This window comes from Octodon degus, unplaced genomic scaffold, assembly GCF_000260255.1.
Source record: "Octodon degus isolate 3935 unplaced genomic scaffold, OctDeg1.0 scaffold01565, whole genome shotgun sequence".
Taxonomy (NCBI): domain Eukaryota; kingdom Metazoa; phylum Chordata; class Mammalia; order Rodentia; family Octodontidae; genus Octodon; species Octodon degus.
In genome coordinates this window covers 1-7,717 of record NW_004526141.1, presented here as the reverse complement: position 1 = coordinate 7,717, position 7,717 = coordinate 1, and the positions used below count along the sequence as shown (strand labels likewise).

Here is a 7,717-nt window from a genome sequence, read left to right as displayed (position 1 = left end):
GCTCGAGTGGAAGCGGAGCGCGAGCGCCCAGCCCCTAGCGGAGGCCGAAGGGGCCGGGAGGGCGGCAGCGGGACCTGGCGCGGCTTGCGGCGACCTCGGCGACCAGGCCGACTCTGCTGGACGGTGAGTCCAGGGGGGCAGGTTGGGGCTCCAACCTGGGACCTACGGAGCAGCGGGGCCTGCGAGGGGATGAAGGCGGCAGGACCAGCCTCGCGCGGAACTGTTGGGAGCCGAGGGTCCTCTGCAGGGAGGCGTGGGTTGTGGGCTGCGGGTAGGTGACACGGTTGGGCGAGGTCGGGAGCTCGCGGGGCGAGGGAGGCGGAGAAGGTCCCGGGAGAGAACGGTTGGGGGAGCGCAGGGTGGGCTTCGCCGGTCCCAGCGCTCTGCCTAGAGGAGGTGTGAGGTGTGTCCCGAAGGCCGTGTCCAGGGCCTCAGCCATAGACGTTGGTCTGTAGCCCTCCCGCGGTACCCCAAGACTCCTTCCTCCTCTCGCTCCAGATTCTCCCAGGGACTCTCTTAAGAGTCCGTCACCCTCTTTGCTATCTGCCTGTAGAGTCCCTCAGATCTGCTCTTGTAGCCTCAAGCAGTGCAGTGCAGGACAGATCTCCTATTGCCTCCATAAGTGAAGGAAGAGTTTAGGCTCGAGCAGGTGGGTGGGTTGGCCGAGGCCACCAGGTTTCTTGGTGGGATTGGTGAGAAGGCTCGAACTCCCAGACTCATGTGCCCTCTGCTGTACTGCAGTTAAGTTCTGGTGGCTTAACAAAGGATGATTTGAGCTGCATCATTCGATTTTGTACAAATAAAGTCTCAACCATTGCACTTTCTTCCTTTATTCAGAGCATCCTGTGGGTTTTCCAGTCTTCAGTGGCTGTGAATCAGTGAAAAACTAGATGAGTGTTGTGTCATAGAATTCATTTTTTTTCCTCTGACGTGTAATGGCAGCAAATTATTTCAGTAGAATTTTATGTTCTTCACCATGGAAATCTCAGCCCCCGTAAGGGCGTATGGGTTATAACGTGCACCTGGGCATTGCTACTGATTTGCCCTGGTCTTTTCTGAGGACATGTTAGGACAGTCTCCCATAAGGTTGAGTTATGGGGAAGTTTTGTGAACTTTCTGGGTAGATTTTCATGAAGGACATTCCTGCATGTCGTAGGGCAGATTGCATGTTATGACACTGCTTGTGTTTTTCTTTCCCAGATCTACCGCCGCTTTCACAGCCTTCCACATTTTTCCAAGAGTAGCAGAAAATGAAGAAATCCCTGGTGAGTTTTTTTGTTTATGTGTTTATTTTTTGGTTTATAGGATACCTTAGGAATTAAATAAAGGTTCCCACTTTAAAACGGGAAATGCAAATAGGTAAAAGATATGGGCAGGCAAGATGGGTTGTGATTAGTGTCAGGCATTCTTGTCTTGCCCATTCATGTAGATAACACAGTCCTTAAAGAATCTTGAAAACCAGGGTAGAGATGTGTCTCATATCTTTGGAATTCATAGCAAAAAAGGACAAAAGCATCCATTCTTTGCCTTACATTGATCATAAGCAAAAACACATTTGTTTCCTCATGGATTTTAAAGATACCTTTGATTTGATTGGCCTTTCCATGTAACAATCTTTAAACCATTGCTACTAAGATCTTACTGGTCCTTCATGGATAAGAAAGCAGAGTATGTTCAGCTCAGGAAGGACTCAATGCACATGACTTTTCTGATGATTAGGACATTGCTGTTCTGTGTATGTGTTGTTTTTACTGCTCAGTCCACAGATGCACATGGATCCTCTGAAGGAACAGCCTTTTCTCCCTTAAACAACTCTCTAAATAGTTCTCTCTCTAGTCACTCAGGGTTGCACAGTGCACAGTGCAGTGATGAGTCGCAGGCAGAAGTGCCTTTATTTGCTATTTCATTTTGTCCTGTAGCCCACAGTTTCAGTCGTGTCCCTGGCCCTCCCCAGTCTTGTGCTCATAGAGGTTGCCAGTGACCTAATGTTTGCTTTCAGTGGATATCTGCAACCCATACACTGGTGACTGTTCATCCATCCTTACCTTAGCCTACTTTGCTGGGTCCTTTGTCAGTGTCAGTGACGGCTCTGGATTTCCTGTGTTCTCCCAGCTTTGCTCATGTACCCTCCTGTGCTCTGTTGGTTCCTGAACATGGGGCCTTTGTCCAGCCACCTGCTGAGCATCTCCGTGGACTAGGTCCACAAGATACCTGAAGTTAACAGAAGCAGTGGGTCAAAAAAATCATTTTCAGCTGTCCAGAACAAGGAATTCCTTCCAAGCTTCTCCCTTCTGTTGCCACATGTAACCTCACGTTTGTGAGTTTTATACTCTAGATGGTTTTTAACCTTTCCCCTGATCCTGTCTCTGCGATCATGACTTAGGCTCTGTTTTTGTCTTTGGGCTGTGTCCGTCACTTCCTGTCTGTGCTGCTCCTTCTTTCCTTTCCTTGCTCAAGTGCATTTCCCATCTTGAGTGTTTCTTTAGTCAAGATCCTGCTGGATCCTCACAAGAATCCCTTCAGAGGCCCCTAAGTGGTTAGGAAAACAAAGTTGTCAGTGCACTGGGAGGGAAAAGAAGATGGGGAGGGCAGGTTTGAGAAAAGTCACAAGTAGGTTTTTGCCATTTTATGTTGTGTTATGTTATGTCATTTTAGTTTATTTTATTTTAGTACCAGGAATCACACTCAGAACCTCACACTTGCCAGGCAGGTGCTGTGTGCTGAGTTGTAACCCCAGCCCTGATTTTGTCATTTTAAACTGGGGTTGTTCACATACATGTCAGTGACAGGAAGACAGGGTGTGTGTTGGGCTTCAGCAACAAGTCTGGGCTGGGAAGCTGGGTTGGGAGGTGGACAGGGATGAGCTCAGGGCTTTTCTACATACAGTGTCTGCCAGAGGAGGAGGGGCTGGTACTAAGCCAAGAGGGAGAACTGTAAGCATGAGATTATAGAGTGCTGTTCACAGTGAAGTCCAGGGGCACAACCAGCATAGGGTTCAGTCCCTGCCCTCAGGATTTGCTTGGCTGGACCTTGGGGTAAATCCTGTCAGATTCAGGAATCAGACTTGGTCTGTCTTTAACTTAGAAATTCTGCCCCAAAGGGGAGGAGAGAAATTGTCCCATCTCTGGAGCACAAGTTGAAGTCCCAAGAGTATTCTGTTGTGTTGTGATAGAAGGAGTAACAAGGCAGTAACCCAGAGGGGAACACACAGAAGTGATGTGTGGAGGCGAGGGGCACGAGACTGGAGGGCTCCTTGAGTCAGCCAGAGGAGACAGGGTTGCTGTTGTAAGCGGATGCACAGTGCGCAGTGTCCTTCCCGTGTGCTGCTTTTCTCTGGGAAGTAGGTCCTGCACCACCAAGGCAAAGGTGAGGCCAAGGGCTTGGTGGGGAGCTCTGAGGCCCAGCTAGGGGTTCTCTCCTCATCTCCTACAGCACGAACACTTTGTTCTTTGGGTAGCTTGCGTCTTGTATGCATGCTTCTCAGCTGGAAGCAGTGGAGACCAGTCATTCCCCAAGGACCCGGCTCCTGCTCTTCCTGGAGTTACAAAGAAGCTTCCTATGTGTTGCTCCTGTTCTCACCTAGCATTCTGTCTCTTGTCTTGGCAGATAATGTCATAGCTCCTCAGGTATGGAGATGAGCTTTTAAGAGGCCTTCTTAACCTTAAGGAGCTCCTGGTTTCCATGGAGAAACAGTTGACAGAGTAATAGGGATGCTGAGGGGAATGTGGGGGATTAGTCCCTGGGAAACCTGGAGTGACAACAAAGCAGAAGTCTGGTTTTCAGTGTTGTCCCAGTGTCCTGACCAGGGCCCCGGGGAAGAGGTGGGGTTCCCACAGCGATAAAGCCTTTTGGGCTGAGGGTTTCAGATGTGTGGCTGAGTGCCCAGAACAGCATGGAGTAGGGTGGTTGGGGTACCATGCAGGGATCTGGAGGGCCAGTGAAGGGACCATGAGATCGGGGAGTGGAGATAAACACTAAGAAGAGCAGGATGTCATCAGATAAAAGGATGTAATACAGAAATTAACAATGTGGAAGGCATTTGGAACACTGCTATGTGTGTGGAGGTGGGGATCAGAAATGGCCTTCCAGCCTACCTGAGCTCCCAGACAGGGAGTAGGACACAAGATTGTCAGTGGGCTGGGGGTTGGCATCTTTGTCATGAATGAGACTTAGGTTTGAATGTATTTATACATTTATTTAGAAACCCTTTTCTTTCAGTGATTAGGCTATGTTCTATAGTCATTTTGTTATGTGGGTATCACAGAGTTTTTAGCAATCCCTCCCCGTGCAGCTTCTGATTAGTAACATCTTGCATTAGTGTGGTACAATTGATAAACCATCTTGAACACATTATTATCATTTCTTAAAATGAGCCTGCACACAGTGGCACCCACCTGTAATCACACCTACTAGGAGGCCAAGGCAGAAGGCTCAGAAGTTCAAAGCCTGCCTCACTGCCCACCCTCCAAAAAAAAGAAAAGAAAAAGACTATTTCCTCAATGTATAGTTTGCTTTACTTTTTCTTTTTTTTTTTTTTTTTTTTTTTTTTTTTTTTTTTTAGCAGAACCGGGGATCGAACTCAGGCCCTTGCACTTGCCAGGGAAGCGCTTATTCCACTGAGCCCTATAGTTTACTTTAGGGCTACTCTTTAGGTTTAAACAAGGGCTGATACCATGTATCCAGTGTCATAGTCTGATCCAGAGATGTTTTCCTACTTTAAAAAACCTTTTGTGTCCCCTCTTTTCATCCCCTCCCTTCGACCTCAAGCTCTGGCAGCTGCTGATCTTTTTATTGCCTTTCTGTTATCATCTTTCGCAGATTGTCATATGGTTTGAACCACACAGTAGCTCTTTAGACTGACCCGTTTATGTGAAGTGCCCAATATATTCATGCAATCTTTCTGCAATGTTGTTTTGTTTTTCTTAGGTTTGTTTTAGTTTGGTTTTGGTACTAGGGATGGCACTCAGGGCCTTGTGCATGCTAGGCAAGCTTTTTGTCTACCACTGAGCTACCCCCCAACCCTGCCTTTGCTTATTGACATGAAGTACAGTGTAACCATGGTACTCATGGTTAACTGAAGGCATGACAAGTACCAAAGTCTTTTGGCTGGAAAGGGTAGTGAACCATGAGGCAAGTTCTAGCGTTTATGTCAAGCAACAAATGACAACTGTACCAAGAAAATTATTATTTTATTTTGTGGTATCAGGGATTGAACTTGGGACCTTGCATTTTCCAGGTAGGTGCTTATGCTGCTGAGAAATATCCCTGGCCAAGGAAACATTTTTATTGTCAGAATGCATGGAGTACAGAATTTGATGAGTTTCAAAGCAGTAGAGTACTAAGATATGGCTATACTCTCAGATGTTTATACATTTTTCCAGTTTGGATCATGTAAGCAATATATTCTTGCAAGTTGTTTTCTCTTTTATTTTACTTTACAGCATTACCATATAACTGTTGAATATTTTCATCTTGAAAAATCAAGTACTATGTCATGTATGTGTGTGTGTGTGTGTGTGTGTGCACATGCGTGTGCAGGGACTTACTATGCAGCTCAGACTTAGTGATCCTCCTGTTTTCAGCCTCCCTAGTGCTGGGATTACAGGTGTGCACCACCATGCCCAGACTCCATCACTGGCTCAGCGTGCCCAGGGGTGAGGCCAGCGTAGCATGTGGTGCTAGGGATCGAACCCTGGCCCCTGTACTTACCTAAGCAAGCACTTAGTCTGCTGAGCTATCTCGCCAGCCCTAGTACTATATCTTTAAATGTCTTTGGGTGAGAAAGCTTGGTGCAGGTGGCAGCACCTGCTGCACTGTGTACTGAATTATAGCTTCTCAGTGGGACACATAGTGCTGTTACTGGGAGGACTTTGGTTCAGAAACATTAGTTTATCATTAGAATTTCTTTCCCTATATTGTTATGTCTGTCACACCTCTGTGCTTTGCTGAAATCATCTGAAGTCTTTGTTATTTCCATTTTATAATCCTTTCAAGTGCCGAAAACTCAACAGCTTTCCAGTTGTTTAAACATCTGGGGTTTTTTGCTTTATTTTATTGTGGTGCTAAGAATAGAACCCATGGCCTTGCTCGTTTTAGGCAAATGCTCTACCACTGAGCCATGTTCTCAGCCATTTTATTTTGAGAGTCTCAGTTTAGCATTTTTTTTCCCCTCAGCCTCCCAAATAGCTGGGATTATAGGGGTTCACCACTGTCCTTGGATCCTTTTATTTTATGGTTACTATTTAGTCCCGTTTTGAAAAAAAAAAGTAACATTCAGTATAGGACAGTATCAATAGATACCACTGATGAGTATGTATCGTGTCCAGAAATCAGTGTTAAGTACTTTTCCACGAAGCTCCCATTTCTTACTGGTATGGTAATGTGTGACAGGGACCACGGTCACTTTATTGTAGAAGAGGTGATACTGAAGGAGCCAGTTGTAGTACTGGTGCATTTGTGAATGGGGCAGGTTTATTAAAAAGATAGGTATTTTAAGATGGAATTTTATCAGTTTCCTAGTAGCTGTCTATCCTCAGGAGGGGGCCTGCCCCCCTTAGCTCATTTCTTTAAGTGGCTGCTTCAACAAGGCAGTCACGCTCAGGTTGCCGTGGTTCAATCCCTATAACTCAAGCCGCCCAAACCTGCCCTGAAGGCATTCAGAGCAAAAAATAAAGAAATAAATAAAAAATCCTTCTCAGGAGTGTGCCTTCTGCTCCTGGAATGTGTAAAGGGGAAGAAAGGGGAAGGATCAGAGTTCCCAGCTGGAGTTGGGAACAGCCAGGCCAAGCTGCTATTGACATTCCATGAGGCAAGCTACAAGCTTACCCTGCAATAAGATAGAAAACTAGGCTGGGGATATAGCTCAGTGGAGGTGAGCTCTTATACGTGTGAGGCCCTGGGTTCAGTTCCTAGGGCCACAAAGCAAAGCGAAGAGGCAGAAAACAAGCATGAAAGTTGCTTGGTTTCCTTACTGCTTTGTTGATTGTGACAAGAATTGGAGAGCAGTTCCTACTGGAGGAACAGGCTTAGGTAGGAATAACAGCTGAATTTCAGGTATATTGAGTTTAAGATCTGCAACTTGAGTGTCTGAAGTTCAGGAGAGAGGCCTGGGTTGGTGATAGAAATCAGGAAATGCTGGTCAAGAGCGGAAAGATTAGCCATGAAGCCAGGCAGGCCCACCGTCAAAGCAGCAAGTTATATAGCACAGAAAAAATGGCCAGATACTGAGCCTCAGGGCTATCCAACTTCAGAGTGATTTGGAGGAGAGAGGTGCCTGAGGAGTGTCTGGGAGGTGAGGTGAGAAGCAACACTAGCTGTGGAAAGCGTCCCAGTACCTGCCGAGGGCCCCGCAGACCTTGCTCGTCCAGGGCTGTACCTCCTAGTTAGGCTTCCAGCTAGCCAAGGTCATTCTTGGCTCCCAGGACAAGCCCAGTATTTTCTTTGTCTTAATGTATATGCAAGATCCCTGGGGCACTGTGTCTGATATGTGTGTTTTGCTCCTACGGTCTGACATAAAATAAGGTATACAGTGCTAATGGTTAACTTTTCCAGTGACAATGAGAAGATCTTGTCACTGTATGCTTTTTTCCACATCACCAGATTGGGGTCATGGTACCATTGCAGGGTCCAGTGTCATTCAAAGATGTGGCTGTGGACTTCACCCAGGAAGAGTGGCAGCAGCTGGATGCCGATGAGAAGATGACATACAGGGATGTGA

General features: G+C 46.7%; 1 long non-coding RNA gene across 1 annotated transcript; it reads left to right on the top strand.

The window, feature by feature from the left end:
* Positions 1-9: 9 nt before the first annotated feature.
* Positions 10-7,711, top strand: LOC111814910. The gene is made up of 3 exons (XR_002819768.1): positions 10-123; positions 1,201-1,265; positions 7,624-7,711. It is a non-coding gene; the product is annotated as an uncharacterized LOC111814910 (long non-coding RNA).
* Positions 7,712-7,717: the final 6 nt, after the last annotated feature.